The 24069-nt window shown below is 34.1% G+C and overlaps 1 long non-coding RNA gene across 1 annotated transcript; it reads left to right on the plus strand.

Moving 5' to 3' along the window:
• The first annotated feature begins 10887 nt into the window (after nt 1-10887).
• Nucleotides 10888-11969, plus strand: LOC128296301 (uncharacterized). Its single transcript, XR_008286864.1, has 2 exons — nt 10888-10951; nt 11834-11969. It is a non-coding gene; the product is annotated as an uncharacterized LOC128296301 (long non-coding RNA).
• The last annotated feature ends 12100 nt before the right edge of the window (nt 11970-24069 follow it).

A 24069-nucleotide genomic window follows, 5' to 3' on the forward strand; every position in this document is an offset into this window, starting at 1 on the left:
TTCAGCCACATTTGGGGCTACTCTCGACACTCCCATAAAGATCTCTGCTCTGTTAGCCTGGAGTCGCTCAAAAATAGACCTTCGAACTCCATTACCCGTTCTTGCCCCGGCAACCCTTTCTAGAACACGAAGCATTGTCTGTGATAGGGCGTCATCCCCCGCACCTCGATCATGAGATTCCACTTCCGTTTCCAGAGGTACCGGTGTATCTGCCGCTGGCATATGCCCTGAGGACGAAGATCCAGCACGTGTGCTACCTCGACCACGTCCACGACCCCTTCCACGTGCTGCCCTCGTACTCATGTTGTATTATCTAATTACGAATTTTATGCATCCATCTAATATTTCAGTGTTTATTATAGATGTTTTATGAACAGACAGTAATTCAGGATTTGTTTTTTTGTGGGAACGCAGCCTAGCTATAGTCTTTAGTCCACTTATCAAAAGTTCCTATAGTTCACATATCATCCTAACTAGAGTATCATAGGGTTTCAGTACAGGTATATAGCTGACAATTCAGGAATATTGAGAAAAATTTAGAGTAATACTTACAGACTTGGGCCCGAGATTCAGTGTGCCACCTCTTCGGTTGTTAAATTTCAAAAACCCAGAAAAACTTAAAGCATTTTCAGTTTAAACCTTAAAACATGTGCACCTTGTAGAATATCCTTGAAAAGAACTTTTCAAAACTAATTCCAAAAAATACCCTTCTTGGCCTAAGTTTTTCGAAACAATTTTCGAACCTGATCCACAGCCGAGTTGTTGCAATCTGGCTCTGATACCACTAAATGTAACATCCCAAACCCGGCCCAGATGTTACAACCGGATTCGAAGTGCCACATCGAAACGTTAAAAACAATTTCTATTTTTAATCTAGGAAATCGTACTTAGTGATCAAAGGTTGATTTCATTATAGGTTAAAGTAAATGGAAGCTGAGCATCAGGTAGGAAACTAGAAAAGAGGAGGTGAGTCCATCGGACTCCTTAAGTACCAAGTTCCCTTTAGATCCAATCCTAAACATGCACACCACTATTGCCACACCTTAACTTAGTGTATGTTATTAGGAAACCGATTCAATTAAGTCTAGTTTAAGGAAAAGTGATTAATTTTGGAAAAACGTTTTCGTTGTGGAAGTTTTGCTTTGTTGTCATGATATTTTAAAATCAATTACTGTTTTTGAAAATGAGCCCTAAAACTAATCAGTTTCAGCGATTGAAATAATATCATACATATTCTAATAAAACATATTAAAACCATTTAAAATAATTAAAGCGGCCTTATTACAACTTAAAACCCAAAACAATTAAAGTAAATAAAAACTAATTAAATTATAAGAAGAAAATCAAGTTTGCAGTACGTGTGGCCACTCCGAATCCCTCACAGCTCTAAGCCCACTATGGTTGGGGATTACCTGCATGGATGAAAATAAGGGATGAGTTTGGGAAACTCAGTGTGTAAAATAATCCAACAATAGTCTAAACCAGTACAAACCACAGAAATAGATTAAGTTGGGCTTTAGCCCTAAACAGAATTCAGAATGAAGCCCATAGGCCCATAACAGAAACAGAACAGATATATCATGTATGCAGAAAACCTAACCCATATCCATCCGTATACACCCCCGTGCCAGCCTTACACCATATGGGGAGACTACTCGACCCACCCATCCGTCTATACGTCACAAGTATGCAGCATGGCTGCTAGAATAGATATTGTGACAGTGTCACCAGATACAGATAATTGTGGCAGGGCCACCAGAAACAGATATTTGTGGCAGAGCCACAAAAAACAGATATTTGTGGTAGAGCCACCAGAAACAGATATTTGTGACAGAGCCACCAGAACGCTTCCTCCATCATTATAACCCATATCTCATGCAACAGATATACATGTCATGGCATACAACAAACAGAATCAGAGTATCATGCATTTTAGTCAAAATCAACCCTAGGGGTATAATGGTCATTTTGCACCTAAGGGTATAATGGTCATTTTCATACTTAGGGTACTTTAGTAAATTTGCCTATTTTAGGGTTTACATACATATTACAGCCATTAACGCATCAACAAAAACACTTACCGAGAGTCCTTACTGAATTGAGCCCGTTAGCCCATTCTCCCATTTTCGGCCCATTAAGCCCAAATATATCAAAGTGCACGAAATTGTGCACTCTGCAATCATATCACTTTAGATTACTAGGATTACAACCAACCCATCTCACGAGCGCTCACACGCTCGCAAGTCCATAAAATACCGACTTTTCAGTATTTCGACTTTTCAGCTTTTGCCGATCTAGTCTATGAGTAAGTGTCGTTTACACACATGTTTGTGACGAAACACTGACGAGTTACGCACACCAGTTGCCTACAGTCAGTTACCAATACATTAACTATAAATCCATAACAACTTGTATACAAAACTCCTTACCCAAAAGTCGGCCATTAACACTTTAGGCACTAGAGATCCTACATTTTTCCGAATCTAGCGACTAGATTTAGATCCAGTCGTTCCACTTGTCCAAGCCATCAGTAGCCTCTGGATCATACTATCATCACAATAAAATAATTGTCACAACCCTAAGAGCCATAGGGCCCAATCGACAGCCCCCTAAGCCTTTAGGGGTTTTGGCTTTTTTTAAAACCCAAAATAAAGAATAGATTCAGAAACTTACCACCGATTCCTTCATTCAATGATTCCTCTTAGTTCCTATTTGATTCTGATACAGATCTAACCCCTCGAATGTTAGCAGAAAACAAATCTTTAAAGGTCTAAAGATTCGGCTATACCCCTAAGACTGGGGTTTTCGACTTCTTAAAATAGTGAAGAGAAAGATGAAATATGAGGGTTTTGCAGTGGTTTTTTTGGCAGGACTTTGGGGTTCATAGGATGAGAGAATCGGCTAAAAAGATGGAGAAGAATCAGAGGGTTTGGCTAGGAGAAATTGGCACAGAAGAAAAACAGGCTTTTGGGATTTCGGCTTTTATGGCAATTGGCTGTAAGGCTTAGAAACAAATGGTAAGCAAGTGGAGTTGAGTAGAATGATAGAAAGATTCCACTATAAAGGAAAAGAAGAATAAGAAGAAATAGATGAAGAGAGGAGAAAAGAAGAAGAGAAAAGAATTGTCAGAAATGGCACAATTTTTCCCCAAGTGCGGAAATTACAACTATCAATAGACCTAGCCGAATTTTGCCCTCTACAGAAACCCTTGGCTAATACGATAACAAAAACATAAAAAATCATTTAAAATGGGATCAAAATCACTTACATGCACCTTTAGATAGCTTGGCTGAAGCTTCCTCTTGGCTATGGTTTCTTATTTTTGATTGGTAACAAAAAGAATGGAAAATATATAATGACACCATTTACCATCCTTTAATTTAATTTACCATTTATTTAATTACTAATTAACCTTTTAAAATAATTAGAATTACAACAAAACCAATCCATAAACATCTACTAACTTAAGATATGGTATTATTACTATCTAAGTCCTTTAGTTTACATTTCCATAGTCATTTAGCAATTTTAACTAATAGAAACCAAGTTTTGCACCTTTTACAATTTAGTATTTTTCACTTAATTAACTATTTAAACATTAAAATTTCTTAATCAAATTTTAAAATGACCCTAATAAATACTCGTAAATATTAAATAAACATTAAAATACTTACTCGCTCATCAAAATTGTGGTCCCGAAGCCACTGTTTCTGACACCACTAAAAATGGGCTATTATATTATGTGATATATCTAATAAGGCTTTATCTTGGTGAATGTTTTTCTAAAGATAGACTAGTGAGAAAAGTTTTGAGGTCCATGTTAGAACACTTTGCAATTACGGTCACAACAATTGAAGAAATGCAAGATATTATCACTCTCAAGATGGATGAGTTAATTGGTCCACTTAGAACGTTTTAGTTGAATTTGAAGGAAGTAAAATGTAACAAGATGAGACATTAAAAGAACATTTCTTTCGATGTTCAAAAGGTTGTTCCAATAGTAAAACTAACAATAGAGCAAAATCCTAGTTGGAAAAATCACACAACTTTGCATAGAACTCTTTAATAGTTTATGATTCTTGCATCCTTAAGCTTTCAAACCTTGAAGTTAGCATTTGCATATTTGATTTCTTAACAGTAGATGTTCTTTCATGATTAGTTTCTAAGAAATCCCAGGCAATCTTAGCAACAGTGCATTTGGCAGTCTTTTTAAACTCCTACAGGTTGACTCCACAAAATATGGAATACAAGGCTTTGGAGTTTGCATTGGCCAATTTTTCTTCCTCAGTGGTCCGCTGAACTTCTAGCTTAACAACCCTTGCACTTTTAGTATGCATTTTAGTTGGCTCCTATCCAATCACCACAGCTCGTCATACCTTCTCACCAATGGACTTAATGTATGCATTCATAAGTGCTTTCTAGTATGCATAACTGCCAACCTCTAGCCTAGGGGGCCTTGAAATTGATAAACCTTACATAGCTTGAATCTAGCAACACCAGGGATCTCCACTGGCTACTTTAAGTGGTAAGCTTTGATACCAATTAAAACTTTAAAACAATTGATGAGATATTAGCTATGTGCTAAGAATGAGTGGTTAAGGGGGTGGACACTACTTCAAGCACTGTGTGAAACAAGAAAAAATAGGGCACACAAGGTTTGTTTACGTGGTTTAGTTTCCCTGTATCTACAAAGCCTAACTCAGTGAGAAATATTCAATATCTTCAATATTGGATCTAGTGCCCTAAGTGTAGTATATTCATTTTGTATTCTTCTATTTTTCGAAAAAATATTTTTAATAAAAATATCCTTGTATATTGTCCTCAATGGTTTTTGCATACAAAGCAAAATGAATTGACTTAATAGTTATCTAACATTTAACTAATACTAAGTGATATTACATGGTTAGATCGTAATATAAAAAGATAGCTTATACTAGTAGACGAACTTAAATATGTCATTTCTTTAATCAGAAATGAGAAAACCGATTGAAAGGCTAATATGTCATCTATCAAGTCCAATTGGGGAGATACTTTGTCTTGAGCATCGAAGCAGATGACTCCTAGAAGATAAAAACATAAATGTTACTTATTGGGCTGATAGTACATTGGTTAGGTCCTAAGTAGAATAAATCATTGATTTGTTTATGGATTTATTCATTTATGACGTTCATAGTGTGACATACTTTAATCTTGGGTGAATGTTGGGCTATTTATGTGTGACTCATATACTTTGATGTAAGTAAAAGCTTAAGTTTAAATAGATAAGGAATCGAAAGATGGTGCGTTGGGTATACGACTTCTATAGTATGTAGCATCATTCACAATAGTGGAATTCATAGCCCAGCTAATGGGTAAATGATATTCTGTCATCGACATTACATGACAGATCAAAAGTAAACATGATTATAGATCGTTTGTCTTTGTGATAAATGACTTGATTACTCTTTGGTAGTATTTGACTTTATATAAAGGAAGATATAATGGTTACCATGTGATAAAATAAGATCATATTAGGAGAATAGATTTATCCCAAAGAGATTAAGGATATAATATGAAGGTAACACACTTATGATAAGGTCATTGGACGAGCACTTATTAAATAGCTTTTGTAATGGTATACAATTAGGGAGAGCTCAATCACGATATATAGTGGAATGCCTTCGTGACTAATTAAGTTTATAATTAATAGAGAAAAAGCTAGAACTTAATTATAAATTATTTGTGCCCTAAGTATATATGTGCAATCGATCTTTCTACTAGCTTGTTGAAACCATAAATGAATTGCATATAGAACCAAATAAACATAAATGAATGAAAATGATGAAGTTAGAGAAATGGGTCACATTCACAAATGAATATATTTTCTCACTAATTATAGAAATGACTTGAGAATTAATTTAAGGTTTTTGAATTATTATTTAATTATAATTAAATAATTGAAGTTCAAATTTGGAATTAAATTAGTTGGTCATTATGAATCCATTGAATAAGAAAATTAACATACTTCATCATAGAATTTTTTATGATAAAGTTGTTATGACTTTAACGAATTAGAATTAGGTTAAGAAAATTATTTAATTGAGAAATTAATTTAGGTAATTTGATTAATTAATTAATATTTATTTTGGGAAATAGAAAATAAATATTGGGTTGAATTAAATTATAAAGTATTGGGTAAAAATCCAATAAGCATATATAATTGGACACAATATGTGATAGGCCTAATCCTCCTCAATGATTAGTGAGGGGCGACAACCCTAGTAATGTTTATTAGGGAGTGCCACCCATCACTCTCTTAGTTAGACTAAGGGAGTGTTTTCTATTAAATAAATATTACTTGTTATTCTTATTCAACCAAAATTCTCCTATCTGTCCCTATAAATAGATGACATTGGTAGGGTTATTTACACATAGGTTTCATATATTGTTATTTTGCCAAAAAGTAATGGGAATTTATTTTCTAAGAATAACTTCTATTTTTTGGAAATTACAATTTCTACCATTTTCTATTAAGAGAATTACTTTCCTATTGAAAGTAATTAAATCGTTTCTTGATCTGTGTTTGGTTTGTGTTGCTCGTGCCCACAATCGGCGCAATTTAGGATATGAGGATAATGGAAAAGGTCGTTCAATTGAAAGTCGATAATGATTTAAATATATTTCTCTCAAAGCACAAGTACTTTTCGAGAAAAAAATTATTACTATAAAGATAACAAACCGATTTGGTTTTCAAAAATTTAAACTTCCGCTATAACTAAAAATCATTTTCTTAATCGAATTTTCCCAATATTCAACACTTACAAAAAGTTATATTAATCTATCACTCACTCATGACAATTTCCTCACCATTATACCTTGAAAAATGAAACTCTTACCATTAAATTTACCCCTCTGAATTTTGCAAGTAAAACCACAACACAAAAGGTTTTGCTATAAAAATAGACTTACAAAATATAGTTACTCACTTGAAAAGATTATATGCTCAATCTTTTAGTACGATAACCTAAATGGGTCTCTCAATTATATAGAATATTTCGAGACTTGCTAACATAAGAAGGTCTATATCAATCCCTATTAAACAACAATGAAATAAGCTAGATATAATATAATAATGAACAAAGTAAATATGAACTCTTTGGTAGCTAAGAATACGACGTTTCAATCTAATCCAATATCCATGATCCAAGGTATCGGATAGGGGTTATCCGACCCAATTTGATCCTCGAAATATGTTTCCCCAAATAATATAATCTTTATTGATGTACTAGATATCATCTACATAGTCAGAACAAACCATAAACACGATTCAATAAATTTTCAACATTACAAATATGAAAATTGCTTTAACCTAATGTAGTGGTCCAAGGAATGGGCACTCCTCAGACACTCAATCAACCTTTCCATATTTTTCAACAAAGAAGTTTATATATATTAATTTGTATATTGGTAAAAAAAACTAGTTAGGATATATGAATTCCAATAAAATTAATTCATTATAATGGAACCATTGGTGAATTCTAGACTTGTTCATGGGGCGAACTACCCATCCAAGCTTAAAGGTTCACTGAAAATTTGGGAGGAGGGTTGAGAAAAAAATTAAGAACGAAAAATGAGCTTGGATAAAAAATTAAACCCGTTTAAAGTATGGGTTGGACTTGGGCTTGAACATCAAGGTCCAAGCTAAGCCTATTTTAGTGTTTATGTATATTATATTATATTATATTATGTTATTTTTATATATTATGTAATTTATAAAACATAAACTTTAATTAATATATAATATTATAATGTAAAATTAAAGAAATATTAAGATGGCTATATATACAATTTTTAAAAATGAAAATATAAATTATTAAATATTAAATTAAAATTATTTAAAAATAATATGGGTAGGCCTAAAAATAACTTACCAAGTCATTTATAAATATGAGTGAATTTAAACATATTTTTAAACTTATATTCCAGATTAACCCAAACTTAAATAATATAAAATATATTAATATCATACTGAAATCGCCTACCTTTACTCATAATCACCTTTAGTGAATTCCAATAAAATGCATTTATTATTATAATAGAAAAGGTCAAAATAGACTCTACGACATTTATGATAAGTAAAAAATATTTCTTTCCAAACTTCATTTAACCGAAGATTGGAGATTAGACAATGGAGGTCGGTTTTGTATCCATCCCGGCCATTGCGCATCAAATGATTATTTTTTTACCAGTAAAAATTTTGATCCGTATCAATCGTATTGATTCGTTTCGATCAATATTAATTACATTGAGTGAAAAATAGTGTATCGATCTATACTTCAAATAATATTAAAATTAACTATTTATAATTTACTTTATTTAAAAATTTGAAAAATCAACAGTTACAACTAAAAAAGAAAGAAGCCTGCCCTTAATTGGATAAACTTTAAAATTTGAAATATAAAACTAAAATATAATGAAAAAATAAACTCTCTTGGGAGTCAAAATAATTTTCCACACCTTTACTTTCTTTTACCAAAATAAGGAAGGAAGCTGAATATCTGAATCTCTAAAATTTTACCCTCCAGCTTTAATACTTGAGATTTTTTCTTTATTAATTTTGGATTTTTGAACGATATATTTTTAAGTTAGAGTTGATTGGTGAGTATTTTATATAATTGATAAATATTTTATATTTAAAATTTATTTAATATCATTCATTTAATATTTTAAATATTAAAATAAATATGTATTAAAACTTTTTATTTTTATTATAAATCGGAATGATACGTCATAACAAACTAATATCAGTTTTAATAAAAAACGATACACCCATCAATACAATACTAATTTCCTTGAATTAGACCGATTCAATTTGTGTCTGATTTTAAAAACATTGTGGGTGACTTTGATTTTCCACTCGGAGTGATATGCTCATGGTTAATATTCTAAAATCCCTTAAATTGTTACACTTTATTTAAAAAATCTTTTATCTTTTAAAGTTAAATAAGCTCTTATTAATTTTACCTCTAAAACTCTTAATTTTAATATTAAAATAAAATTATTTTGAATTTAGATTCTTTATCTTAATTTATTGGGTGAGGCAATAGAAAATTTATACAATTTAACATTAACCTAAATTTAAAAGAATAATTAAAATTTTTAAAAGAGTAATTAAATTTGTTGTGTATATAAGCACTTTCAAAACAAATTTTTAAAATATGATTTTATTTTTATTTAATTAGGAAATTCATATCAGCATGCAAATTAGATTAAAACTTTTACTTTTACTTTTACTTTAATATTAAAATGTAGGAAGTTATTTAACTAAGGGTGAGTTTGGATGGACGGTGTGTTTAGCTGTAGTTAGTGTAAAAACAGCGGTGGCGGTGAGATTAGATACTGTAGTGATACTGTAGTGTGAGACAATGTAACGCCCCAATTTTCGGGAATTCTGTGAATATTGGCATAGGTTTAATTATGTTAGTGGGCCTCTAGAAGGCCCGAGCTTAAGATAGAACCCGGTAATTTTAGTTAATTTTTGTTCCATAAGAAAAAGGGAGTGAAATTATGAAATAGGACCTATGTGAAAATGTTTGAAAATGCTATAGGCTAAATTGAAGTGGCCAAATAAATAGGAGTGCAAAATAGGAGGATTTGCATGACAAATCTCCCATTTTACATGAAGTGACCAGCCATCATGTTGTTGTAGACAAAATGTGCACTTGATATCTATAATTTATGGTACAAATTGATAATGGGTTAGGTAAATGTTCGATGATAATGGGTTAGGTAAATGTTTCATGATAATGGGTTAGGTAAATGTTCCATGATGGGAATTTCATGTATTTTGTATTAAAGAATTAAATGGATGAAATATGAAGTTTTATTAAAAGAAAAATGGGTGAAAAGAACAAAGTTTTGTCCATCTTTGTTCATCATAGCTGAAAGTTAGAGAAGAGAAACGAGAGGAGAAAGCTCTTGAGTATTCAGTCATTAGGAGGAGGAAAATTGAAGGTAAGTTCTTGGTACCTTGCTTCTATTTTGAGGTTCATGAGTTCTTCTTGATTCTACCTTAACTCTTGAAGTATATTTTGATTTTTAGTTGTGTTGTGACCATTTAGTCATGAATTAAAATGAAGGAAATGGTTGTTGTTTCATGTTCTTTTGATGAAAAATGGAAGATAGGTGAAGTTGAGCCAAACAAATGAGCATGCATGTGCCTTAGATGCTAAAGGGAAAAATCGACTAACATGTTGTGCTTTAAAATGATGAAATGGAGATTATACTTAAGTAAAATCATAGATATGTGATGATTGATTGGTGATATACATGTTTAAATAACATGCATGTAAGGTATGTGTGAAAGAGTGATTTGGTAATAAATCTGCTTGGGACAGCAGCAGTAACGTGACTTTGGAAAATCACCATAAATTGTGGGAGATGAATTAGAAGCTGAATAAATTATGTAATTAAAGCTTATTGAGTCTAGTTTATAATGAAATAAACAAGAACATATTTTGAATTCTGTACAATGAGAAATTTGATTCGTAATGAAGAGTGGTCAAATTAGTCAAACAGTGAAACATGGGAAACTTTAAGAAAAATCTGGTATTGATTGGCCAAACCAAAAATTCTGAAAATTTTATGGATAGAAGATATGTGAGTCTATTTTCATGGAAAATTAACGGCACTTGATTTGGAGTTTCGTAGCTCCAATTATAAATGATTTAGTGACTGTTGCTCAGGAAGACAGCTTGCAATGGAATTATGATTATGTGGTAAACATTGACAAAAATTTGTTAATGAGTTGCTTATTGATTTTTTATAAGCTTACTATGATCTGTAGGTGTGGTTGGCCGAATATCGTAAGGGGTTAATACGTAGTTTGTATTTGAATAGTTAGATTAACGTGTTAGTAATCCAATTGTAGGCGGTTCGTGTGTGGATCTCGTCAGCATATCGTTGCAAACAGGTGTGTAACTAACACCCTCTTTCTTAGTCTAGATCGGCAAAAGTCGAAAAGCTGAAATGCCGAAAACCGGTATTTTGTAGATTTGCGAGTGTGTGAATGCTCATGAGGTAAATCGATTAATGTTTTTGGTAAGCTGCAAAATTTGGACTGCAAAGTTCATCATTTCTGTGCCCTCGATATTTTTGGGCTTAATGGGCCAAAATTGGAATGATGAATAACGGCCCAATTCGGTAAGAACCCTCGATGCGTAATTACATTAGTACGTAAAAGGTAGGAATATGCATGAAAAACCCTAAAATAGATAAATTACTGAAATACCTTTAAAAGTGGAAAATTTACGCTTTACCCCTAAGAGATAAATTACCAAATACCCCTAGGGTTAAATTGACCTAAATGCATGTTTGATTGTTGTTATTTATTGCATGCCATGTTGTTATTATCGATGCATGGGATTGGGATATTGACGGAGGAAGTACTAAAAGTGGCTTGTCCACGTCTTGGAGGCTTTGCCTCAATTCTTTGATAATCGAGCGACAAAGTACAAGCAATCGTGGATGTTGAAATTGGGTGGGTTGAGCTATTCCCCACATGGAGTGTATGGCTGGTACGGGTGGAGTGTAGTGGTTGGTGGGTTGAGTAGTCTCCCCAAATGGGCTTGCATATGTTTACTGATGTTGCATGTATTTTGAAATGGGCCTATGGGCCATACTGTTATCTGAATAAGGGCTAAGGCCCGTTTATTGTAATCTAAAAGGGCTCGGCCATACCACTATTACTGAATGGGCTTAGGCCCAATGGGCTTGAGCTGACTTGGGCTTTGAATGGGTTTTCCTTACACACTGAGTTTCCCCAAACTCACCCCTTTTATTTTCATCCACGCAGGAAATCCCCAACCATAGTGGGCTTGGAGCTGTGAGGGAATTCGGAGTGGCCACCCGTTCTGAAAGTTTGATTTTCTTCTGGTGAACTGGACATCCTTTTAATTACGTTTGAGGTTTTGGGCTTTTAAATGTAATAAGGCTGCTTATTTATTTTGATGGTTTTAATATGTATTACTAAGATAGGTAATACTTATTTTAACTGTTGAAATTGGATAGCTTTAGGGCGCGTTTTCAAAAACAACAGTTGATTTTAAAATAACACGACAACAAGCAAAGCTTCCGCAATGAAAGTATTTTCCAAAATTAATCACTTTTCCTAAAATGACTTAATCAAATCGGTTTCCTAGAAATATCCATGACGTTAAGGTGTGGCAATGGCGGTATGCATGTCTAGGATTGGATCCGAAGGAGCTTGGTATAAGCGATCCGATGGACTCACCACCTCTTTTCCGGTTTCCTACCTGGTGCACAGCTTCCATTCACTTTAATCCTTAATGAATTAATCTTTTGAACATCAAGTACGATTTTCTGGACTTAGAATGGAAATTTTTTTTAACGTTTTTGATGTGGCATGCCGGATCCTGCCAAAACTTCTGGGCCGGGTTTGGGGTGCTACAGACAAAAAGTAAGTTAAACGCACCGCACCGCAGTCAATCGCCCATCCAAACGAAGCCTAAGTATTATAATAGTCGAAAGGCCTTTTTTATTATACTAGTCTATAGTTCTAAATCTTGTTTACGCCTGATAGCTCCATTTCTAAATCTGTTAAAAGATTGTTTTCATGCAGGCCATTTTGCTCGAGCCATGCAGGTTGCAGCTGAAGAACATGTTGTTGTTTTGTTGATTATTTGATGTTTTGCTACTTAGTTACATTTTAACTAAGTATGTAATGTATTTTTTGTAATTTGGTGTGGATGGATGTGATAAATCAACTTAACCAAGTGTGCAAGCAATGTTTTATAACTTTCAAGACTTTGTTAGTGATGTTAGGTGTGTTTAGGTAGCTTTTTAATTTTCAATCAAGCGGATTACTTGATATATGTAATGAGACAATTTTTAGTAATGCAATGTTGAATCTTTCAGAAAATTTCTCTTCTTGTTTTGGTTCTTATTGAGCAATCTGTTCTTGTTACAATTTAAACACGATTTCTTTGTTTGTTTAGCAAGGCATTGTAGCTTCAAGTAGGAGACTCTGCTATGATTTCTTGATTTTTTTCTCAAATCCTACAATTGGTATAGAGAGCCAACTTCTTAGAGGACATTTTTCTTTTCTACTCTAAAAAACAACATGTCTTCATCAGGTTTGTAACACCCCTAACCAGTATCTGTCGCCGGAACAGGGTTATGGAGCATTACCAGAGTTTGCAAAACAATTACAGATAACTCATTTCATTTATTATTCATATCCGAAACTAATCATATCATCCTTTGAATGGACTCTCGAGGCCCAAATTAAACATTTAAATCAAGTTGGGACTAAGTTGAGAGCTCGAAATTTTTTTTGCAAAATTTCAAATTTTTTCTTATATACAGGGGTCACACGCCCATGTGAGTAGGCTGTGTGACTCAAATGGCCAAGTGACATGCCCATGTCTCAGGCTGTGTGGGCATTAGATGTGAGGCACACGGCTGTGTCCCAACTTGTGTCCTTACCCATGTAACTCTCTGACTTGTGCCACACGGCCTGCCACACGCCCGTGTGCTAGGTCGTGTTGTCAATTTAATTTTCACAAGTTAGGTGCAGGTTTCACATGGCCAAGACACACGCCCGTGTTTTAGGTCGTGTAACACACATGCCTGAGACACACGCCCATGTCTCTACCTGTGTGCCCAATTTTGAGCATTCTGTTTCTCAATTTTAAGATGTAGGGAACACACGGCTAAACCACATGCCCATGTGCTAGGCCGTGTGTCACACACAATCAAGACACACACCCGTGTGCCTACCCGTGTGGACAAAATAAAGCTTTTTCCTAGCTTTATTTCTTACCCAAAATTTTCCATTAACCTACAACCACACTTGCACATATATAACAACCAAATTCCAAGCATTAAACCAATGAATCATCATTAACATGCATGAAATAACATCACCTATTTTCATATAGTCAAACTTACCCTTTTTTTTAGTAAAGGCATATGTTTTACTTTAATTCAACCAAACCATACCATATACATATATATTAACATGATATAACCTTATAATAATATACCTAATCAAACCATTACTAGCCATTCTAATGGCTAGATTACAAACATCCACTCCATGCCAACATTGGCAAAGTTAGCCTATACATACCATTATACTAAAAAAAGTTTACTATTTATACTAAAATTTGCTGAAGGATAGTGTGGTGATGCTCCGACCGTTTCCAACCTTTATGAGCTTCCGAGCACTATAAAACAAGGAAAATAAAACCTAGTAAGTATTTAATGCTTAATAAGTTCATATAACGGAAAATAAACTTACTAATTATATTCATTTAAATAAGCATAACAATAACATGCTTTCCAACAAATTAGCAAATTTTCCTAATCACATACACTCAAATAAGCAAGTTAGTCACATAATTCACATATACAGCAAGTAAGCATGGATGAGCTCATCATGCTATAAACTTTCAAGTATTTCAGAAGCATTTGAGATGTAGTTCTCTTAGTCTCATAATTTCTCATCTCAAGAATTTATTCCATTGAATTATTGATATATTGATGGATACTCAGGTAGTACACTCAAGGTGTACAAAGCTGTAAACCGTCAACTCATAATCAGGGGTACCCATTAGGGCACTTAATCAGAGAGCATACTCTCGAGCCATATATCAAGATGCTCAAATGAGCTATGTAACAGGACACTTATCCAAGCTAAACAGGAAACTCATAAGAGTTTTATTTAGGGAGCTTATCAGGTAACTCCGAAGAGTTATTATGAGGGAGCACCGGATAAGGTAACAGAAAGTTAAAGCGAGTCGTGTTAGGAAGCCCATAAGAGCGTATATTAGGACGCTCACAAAGAGCTGCGTTTGTGCCTGCAATAAATGCTGGATCACAACCAATCAAATCATGTAAAAGGAGACGCTCACAAAGAGCTATGGTAGTGCACAATACATGCAGAATCACTACCGATCATGATACTCGTAGGAACTATATAACAAGATGCTCGAGAGGGCTTATAACAAAATTGCTCGTCCGAGCTATATTCTGTCTATAACATGTGTAGGACCACATTCAATACGGGAAATCATGTATCCATCGAATTTCTTTATTCAAACGGAACTTATCATTTTCTGAACATTAATGGGCATGTGATTATTTCATACATTTATAAAATTTATATAATTCATATAAACACATACCACACTCAATTCAAGCATAAAAATAAACAAAATTTAGTTACACGAACTTACATCGATAATCGTTCGTATAAGAAAATCTCTTAATTCGAAACATTTTTTTCCTCGATCTAGCTTCGAATTTAAGTTGTCTGGATCTAATTAAGCTTGATTAGTTTCCTTTCTCTCTCATAAGGTTTCCATGAAAATTTTGGGGAAGATGATATAAAATGATGAGATTTTTCTATTATCATCTTTTAATTATTTTAGTTTCCAATTTAGTCCCTAGCTTTTTTTAATTTTTCCATGGATGAATCACCAAAAATATTTACTAATTTTTCTTTAATGGTCTAATTACCATATAAGGACCTCAAGTTTTGATGTCCATAGCTATTTGATCCTTCTAGCTACTAGAATTCAACTTTTTCATTCTATGCAATTTAGTCCTTTCCATAATTAAGCACATAATTGATAAAATTTTCTTATTAGAATTTTCATATAACATTCCTATCATAATATGGACCATGCAATAATATTAAAATAAATTTCTTTCTAACTTGAATTTTGGTCCCGAAACCACTGTTTCGATTTCACTGAAAATGGGTTGTTATAAGGTTTCTCTCCAACACCACCACTAGTGTTCAATGATGATCAATGGTGAAGGCTACCACATTTGGGTAGTGAAAATGAAGACCTACCTGCAAGTATCTGACCTGTGGGAGGTTGTCAATGCTGATCTCGAACCACTACTTTTAAAAGCTAACCCCATGGTAGCTCAGATTAAGCAACACTTCGATGATAGAGCTAAGAGGTACAAGGCAATGTCCTGCCTCCAAACAATGTGTCAGACTTGATTTTCAAGGAATTGAAAAAACAAGACAACAATAACTCATAAAAATAAGGAGGGACTTTGAAAGCTTGAAGATGAATGAGTCAGAGATAGTTAAGAAATATTCAGACAGGATCATGGCTATTGTAAACAACATCAGACTACTCGGGGAACAATTCAGTGAAAGTAGAATAGTGGAGAAGGTTATTTCAACCTTACTTGAAAGACATGAAGCCAAAATTTCTTCCCTAGAAGATTCGAGAGATATGTCAAGCATCTCTTTGACTAAGCTGATTAATGATCTTTATGCTCAGGAAAAAAGGAGAGCTAGCAGACAGCAGGAGCATTATAAAGGTGCATTCTAAGCCAATAGCAGACCAATCTCGAGCTCCTCTAGCTACAAAGGGAAGAAAGCTTGGTTAGACAAGCCTAAAAGAGATAGAGTAAGAAGAAGATATCCACTCTGCTCACATTATAAAAGGATTAGCCATCCAGAAGCAAATTTCTAGTACAGACCTGATGTGCAATACAAGGTTTGTAAGTAGATGGGCCATGTTGAGAAGGTTTGTAAAAATAAAGGCCAACAAAAACAACACCAACCTCAGCAACTTAAAACAAAAGCTCAAGTGGCAGAGAAGAGTTGTTCTCAGGAAGAGCAAGTATTTGTTTTCTCTTGCTCTACAACCAGAAGAAAAACCACAAAAAGGTGGTTGATTGATAGTGGCTGCACCAACCACATGATAGCTGATGTTGCTATCTTCAAGAGCATAGACATAAGCTTCAATTCAAGAGTAAAAGTGGGAAATGGTCAATACATCAAAGCAGAAGGGAAATGAGATATGTTGATTGACACTGCTTTAGATACCAAACTTATTTCCAATATTTTCTTAATACCAGAAATTGATAGAAATCTGCTAAGTATTGTTCAATTACTTAAAAAGGGATATTATGTTGTGTTCAAATGCAAATACTGCCTGATTAGTGATCCAAGTGGATCTAAGCTCATGTCAGTAGCCATGATTGACAGAAGCTTTGTTGTTGATTAGAGTAAGGGGTTAATTAGTGCCTACACAACCTCTTTAGATGAGTCCAAATTATAGCATAGAAGGTTGGGCCATGTTAACTTCAAGTCACTGCTTCAGTTATCAAAGCAAGACTTAGTTGAAAACTTATCAAAAGTTATTGAACAACAAAATGTGTGTGAAGTGTGTCAACTAGGAAAATAAGCTAGGCTGCCATTTCCAGTAAACAAGGCTTGAAGAGCCTTTGAAAAGTTGTAGCTAGTCCATACTGATGTGTGTGGCCCTTAGAAGACATAATCCTTGAATGGTAGTGGGTACTTCATATTCTTCATTTATGACTACTCTAGATTTTTTTAGGTTTATTTTCTCAATTTCAAGTTAGAAGTAGCCTTAGTGTTTTGGAAGTTCAAGGCAATAGCTGAGATTCATTCAGGTTGCAAGCTTAAGACAATAAGGTCAGGTAATGGGACAGAGTACACCTCTGATGTGTTTCAAAGGTTCTGTGAAGAATCAGGGATCAAACACTAGCTTACCAACACCTATACACCTCAGCAAAATGGTGTCAATGAGAGAAAGAATTGAACCCTGATGGATATGGCCAAATGCGCGATGTTTGAAAGGAGTTTGCCTAGAAGTTTTTGGGCTGAGGCAGTCAATATTGTAATATATCTTCAAAACAAGCTACCAACTAAAGTCTTGAGTGAAAAGACTTTATTTGAAGCATGGTTTGGATTAAAACCATCATTGGCTTACTTAAAGGTCTTTGGTTGCATCTGTTATGCACATGTTCCTGCAATTAAAAGGGGCAAATTGGCAAAGAAAGCTGAACCTGACATCCTTATAGGTTATACCAGTGTTAAAAAGGGCTATAGAGTTCTGGATCCAACAACTTACAAGGTTTTTGTAATTAGAGATGTAATATTTGATGAGATTTCATGTAACGACCCGTTTTCAGTAAAATCAGAACAGTGGTTCCTGGACCACAAATATGAGGTCCTAAAATTTATTTTAATATTTTTAAGTGGTCTACAACATGATAATATGATAGTATAAAAAATTTCATTATGAAATTTTACCGTTTGTATGCTTAATTTGTGAAAAAGGACTAAATCGCGTAAAATATAAAAGTTATCTTCTATTAGCTAAAGGTGTTAAATAGCTATAGAACTTTAAAGTGGAGGTCCTTATATGATAATTAGACCATTAAATGAGTTAGTGGATGTGCATGGCATGGTAATTGAGTAATTTTCGAAATTTGGTAAGGGTAAAATGGTAATTAGGTAATTAAAAGTAAATTAAATAAAACAAAAGAAAAATTCTCCATTCTTTCTTCATATTCCACCGATTTTTCACCAAGAAAATAGCCATTGGAGAGTTCAAAATTTCAGAAACATAAACCCTTGCATGTAAGTGGTTTTTAAGTCATTTTTGATGATTTTTATGTTTTCGAGATCGTTGTAGCTTAACCTAGCTAACTAAGGGACTAATTTGCAAAACTATTGAATAGTTTGAGATTTTCCATTGATGAAAATTCTAGGTTTTTGAAATTTAATGGAAGAAAATGAATCTTTGTTGCTAAATAAACAACTTTTGTTAAAGGAATTTTAATGAAATTACCAATTAAAGGTTAAATTGTGAACTGTGAAAATTGTGTTAAATGTGTGAATTTGTGGAGTGTGTGGGCTGCTATATGCATATAATAAATTCAGGTAGGCTTAGTTGGGGATGAAATTGCATGAATTTCATTTTACGAGCCAAGCGACTAAATTGTAGAGAAGTCAAATGTTTAGGGGCAAAATGGTAATTTTTCCATAACATGAAATTTGGATTGAATTGATTAGAATAATGATTGAATAAGTTAAATTTAATTATATAGATCAAGAAAATCAACATTCAGAACTAAATCGGGGAAAAGATAAAGTCGTGGACTAAACAATCGTATTTCTCCGTTCAAGTTTGAGGTGAGTTTGTGTAGATAAATTGCGTATTTATATGTTTAAATTGAAATATATGTATCTGAATAGTTTAATTATTATGTATAATTATCGAGCACATAAACGGTGATGTATGAAGAATACCGAGCCCTATTTGAACCTTAGAAATTTGTAGGATACAAATGACATGTCATTAGGGTTATTGTTTTGGTTGAGGTCCTGCATGTATTGCAGACTCACCACAGCTCGCATGAGCTTACCAATATTCAGCTCTAAGGAGCTTACTATTTATCGCTCATATAAGCCTACATGTACAGGAATTGACAGATTACAGTTCAGTACACCTCGTGTGTACTACCCGAGTATCTAACGAGATTCTAAGCGGTTCAATGGGCATAGTGTTATTATGAGATTATACAAGTTCAATACGAACTATTACAGCTAGTTACATGGAGATGGTTTATATATATATATATGATAAATGGATATACGGTATAAATGTTACATGTACATGGAATGTTAATAATTGTTGAATTCATACATGATTCTCGGTTTTTATATGTATACATGTCTAACTTGGTGAATGGTTATGTGATAGGCTTTGACCCAAGTTAGTGAGTTACACAGGGTCGAACACGGGCTGGGACATGGCTGTGTGATCCCACTTCGAATGCTCACACGGCCTGAGGCACAGGCGTGTCTCTTTGCCGTGTGAGACACACGGCCTGGCCATACGGGCGTGTGTCCTTTGCACTTTGAAAATTTTCCATGTTTTTCTAAAAATTTCTTAAGTACTCGGTTTAGTCCCAAACCACTTCTAATGTCTATTTAGGGCCTCGAGGGCTTGTATTAGAGACTATATGAATGAATTTGAATGGCTTTTGTTGGAATGAGAAATGAATATGAAATGTATGATTGTTTGAGTTATAAGTCCAGTAATACTCCGTAACCCTCTTCCGGTATTAGATATGGGTTAGGGGTGTTACATGTCAACCTGGAATTGCGACAAAAGTGAACTAGAATGTGCTGCTAAAGATTTAGTGACAATGTAAAATAATGTTGATCAGTGTGATCAAGAGCTGGACATTGATCATATACCGGTTAGGGGAACAAGATTGATCAATGAAGTATATGAGAGAGCTGATGTAGCTGCTGTTGAACTAGTTAGTCAAGAAGAAGCTCAAGCACAATAAGGTTGGAGGCAAGCTATGCTTAATGAAATGAGCATGATACATAAAAACCAGACTTGGGATCTAGTTTCAAGATCAGTTCACAGAAAGGTCATAGGAGTAAAATGGGTGTTTCGAGCTAAACACAATACTGATGGAACTTTGAACAAGCTAAAGGTTAAGGTTAGTTGTGAAAGGATTCAATCAAAAGTATGGGATTGATTATTTTGAAACATTTGCACCAGTGGCAAGACTTGATACCATCAGACTCTTGGTGGCATTGGCTGCTCAAAGGCAATGGAAAATACATCAGCTCGATGTAAAATCTGCCTTCCTCAATGGTTTTATTGATAAGGAGATATATGTTGAATAACTAAAGGGTTTTAAAGTTGCTGGAGAAGAAACCAAGGTGTACAAGTTGAGAAAAACCTTTTATGGCTTAAAGTAGGCATTAAGGGCCTGGTATGACAGAATCGACAACTACCTATCAAGCTTGGGGTTCGAGAGAAGTTTTAGTGAACCAACACTGTATATGAAAAAGAAAGGTGATGAAATATTGCTCATACTCTCCTTGAATGTGGATGAATTTATAGTGACTGGTGGAAATGATGTTATGTTGACATATTTCAAAAACAAAATGAGGAGTATGTTTGATATGACTGATTTGGGTGAAATGTCTTATTTCCTTAGCATAAAAGTATCTCAAACTCAGCAAGGGATCTTCATAAGTCAAAAGGCATTTGCCTTGAAAATTCTAAATAGATTTTCCATGCAAAATCACAAAGCAACTAGTACTCCATTTGCTGTTAAAGAAAATTTGTCTAGCCAAGGTGATTTCAAGAAAGTGAATGAATCAACCTATAGGAGCTTAGTGGGATGTTTGCTCTATTTAACAGCCAAAAGGCTAGACATAATGTTTGCAATCAGTCTCCTATCTAGGTTCATACAGTGCTGTAATGTGTACCATTTTCAAGCTACAAAGAGAGTTCTGAGGTACATCAAAGGAACTCTGAGCTTTAGAGTTATGTTCACCAAGGTTGACAACATGAAGCTCATTGGTTTTGCAGATAGTGATTGGGCAGGTTCAATTGATGACATGAAAAACACTTCAGGATATCTATTTACCTTTGGATCAGTTGTTTTTTGTTGGAGTTCAAAGAAACAATCTATTGTTGCTCAATCAACAGCAGAAGCATAATATGCTGCAAAACAATAGCTGTTAATCAAGCAATATGGCTAAGAAAACTCATGGTAGATATGAACTTACACCAAAAAGAAGCAATAGAGATCAGAAGTGACAATCAATCTATTGTTGCAATTGCAAATAATCCAATATTTCATGGAAAAACAAAGCATTTTAAGATTAAGTTTCATTTTATTAGAGAACTGGAACAATCTCAAGAAATCAAACTGGTTCATTGCAGTTCTGAAGATCAGTTGACTGATATATTGACAAAGCCTCTTGGTGTATCAAGGTTTGAGAATTTTAGAGCTAGATTGGGAGTTTGCAGCATAAAAGCCAATGAGGAGTGTTAAAAGATGGCTTTCATTCATGCCATTCTACTCGCGCCATATAGGTTGCAGCTGAAGAACTTAATGTTGTTTTGTTGATTATTTGATGTCTTTCTACTTAGTTACATTTGAACTAAGTATGTAATGTATTTGTTGTAATTTGGGGCAGAAGGATGTAATAAATCAGTTAAACCAAGTGTGCAAGCAATGTTCTATAAGTTTCAAGACTTTGCTAGTGGTGTTAGGTGTGTTTAGGTAACTTTTTGATTTTTAGTCAAGTTACTTGATATATGTAATGAGATGATTTTCAGCATTAGAAATGCAATGTTAAATCTTTTAGAAAATTTCTCTTCTTGTTTCGGTTCTTATTGAACAATCTGTTCTTGTTACAATTTAAGCTCGATTTCTTTATTTGTTTAGCAAGTGATAAACCGCAATTTATACATATTTTTATCCCATGCTTAGCACATTTATGGATGATTTCTCCTTAGATTTGGTGAATTCGATGCTCCTAATCCTTTAAATTCATGTTTAATACTTAGGTGAGCATAAGAGAGTAAAAAGAGTGAGAGACAGGCAGAAAATGGAGAAAATGGACCAACATGTGAAATCAACACGGCCTAGACTTTCGTATACGGGCAGACCACACGCCCGTGTCCATTCAACAGACTCGTACACGGCTTGAAGCAATTGCATATGGGCGTGTCACATGAGCGTGCCCTTGTCGAGCCCAAGTCTAGTCCTATTCAAAAAATGCCACTCTTGAGGGTTTAGAAGCATTCTAAATCCTATATAAACACCCTAGGAGGTACCAAAAAGGGACACACAAAGTAGGAGGCAAGGAATTACTCGAGGGAAGCCGATTGATCCATCTAAGAAGCCGGATTCACCTTCAAGACTGAAGATCTCCCTTCAATTCCCTTCAAGAGTTCTTGGGTTTTCTTTATGTTTTGTTATCATTATTCTTTTTAGATGTTTTCCTTCATAAATATGAACTAAACCCCCTAAATACCTAAGGGGAATGAAACCTAAGACGGATCTTGTTATTATTATCTGAATTGTATGATAAATATTTGACTTGTTCTTAATTATGAATTCTTAATTCTTGCTTTAATATTCCAGGATATTGATTCCAGTATTGATGTGCTTATTCAGAGGAGCAAAAGTCCCTGTTTAAGAGTAGATCTACATAATTAAGCAGAGTTAATTGCACGCCTAGAGATAGGGTGACAAGATTTTTCCGAATTAGGGTGAAACCTAATAAGGGAATCTATAGATTAAGTTAATGCAACACTAGACAGTTAATTAGAAAGAGATTTTAATTAATCAACCTAGGGTTAGACGTTTTTAGTCTCGAGAGAGATAATAATATAAATTAGGGATTTTTACGGATCAAGTCAAGTGAATAAATCGTCTGATTCAGAGTCAATAACAAGTGAAGTCTAGGTGGAAAAGTTATTTCCCCAATTTATTTTCTATGCATTCTTAGTTTAGTAATTAGTTTAGATAAAATAAACCCCTTTATTTTTAGGCTAGATAATAAAAAGAAAGTTAATACTAGTACTTTTAGTTCCTTTGGGTTCGACATCTCGGTCTTGCCATAAGCTATACTACTGTTCGATAAGGTGTACTTGCCTTTGTTGTGATAATAGTTAGTTTTCAAGGACAGATATTCATAAATTATAAAACTTATTATGATTCACATCACATCAAGTTTTTGGCGCCGTTGTCGGGGAGCTAAGAGATTAGGAACACTCGATTTTTATTACCTTAGCCATTTTACTTTTATTGCAATTTAAATTTTTACTTTCTTTTCTAATTTTTCGTTTATTTGCTTCTGGCAGGTTTTTATAGTGCACGACTAGAAGAAACCCGTCGGGATCATTACTTTTTGATAGTGAAATCGATCTCACAGCCCGCAAAAACCGAAAAGAAATAAGACGAAGCCTAAGATACACAGAGGAAGAGCAAGAGGACGATATTTCCACCACAATCGATGAGATGGCTGAAAATCAGGAAAACTCGCTACCTCCTGCGATAGCTGCTAATCCAGTAAATCAGAATCTTACTCCACGTACTATTTATAATTATGCTAAACCTACTTTTACAGGAACTGAGTCAAGTATATTTAGGCTTGCTATTGCTGCAAATAATTTTGAACTGAAACCTAACACAATTAAAATGATCCAACAGTTTGTTCAGTTTGATGGTTTGTAGGACGAGGACCCAAACGCTCATTTGGCGAATTTCTTAGAGTTTTGTGACACTTTTAAGATCAATGGCATTTCTGATGATGCCATTCACCTTCGGTTGTTTCTCTTTTCGTTGAGGAACAAAGCTAAACAGTGGTTGAACTCATTACCACGAGGGCCAATCACTATTTGGGAACAAATGACCGAAAAAACTTTACTTAAATATTTTCCACTAGCTAAAACAGCT

Source organism: Gossypium arboreum, chromosome 8 (assembly GCF_025698485.1).
Source record: "Gossypium arboreum isolate Shixiya-1 chromosome 8, ASM2569848v2, whole genome shotgun sequence".
NCBI classification, from domain to species: domain Eukaryota; kingdom Viridiplantae; phylum Streptophyta; class Magnoliopsida; order Malvales; family Malvaceae; genus Gossypium; species Gossypium arboreum.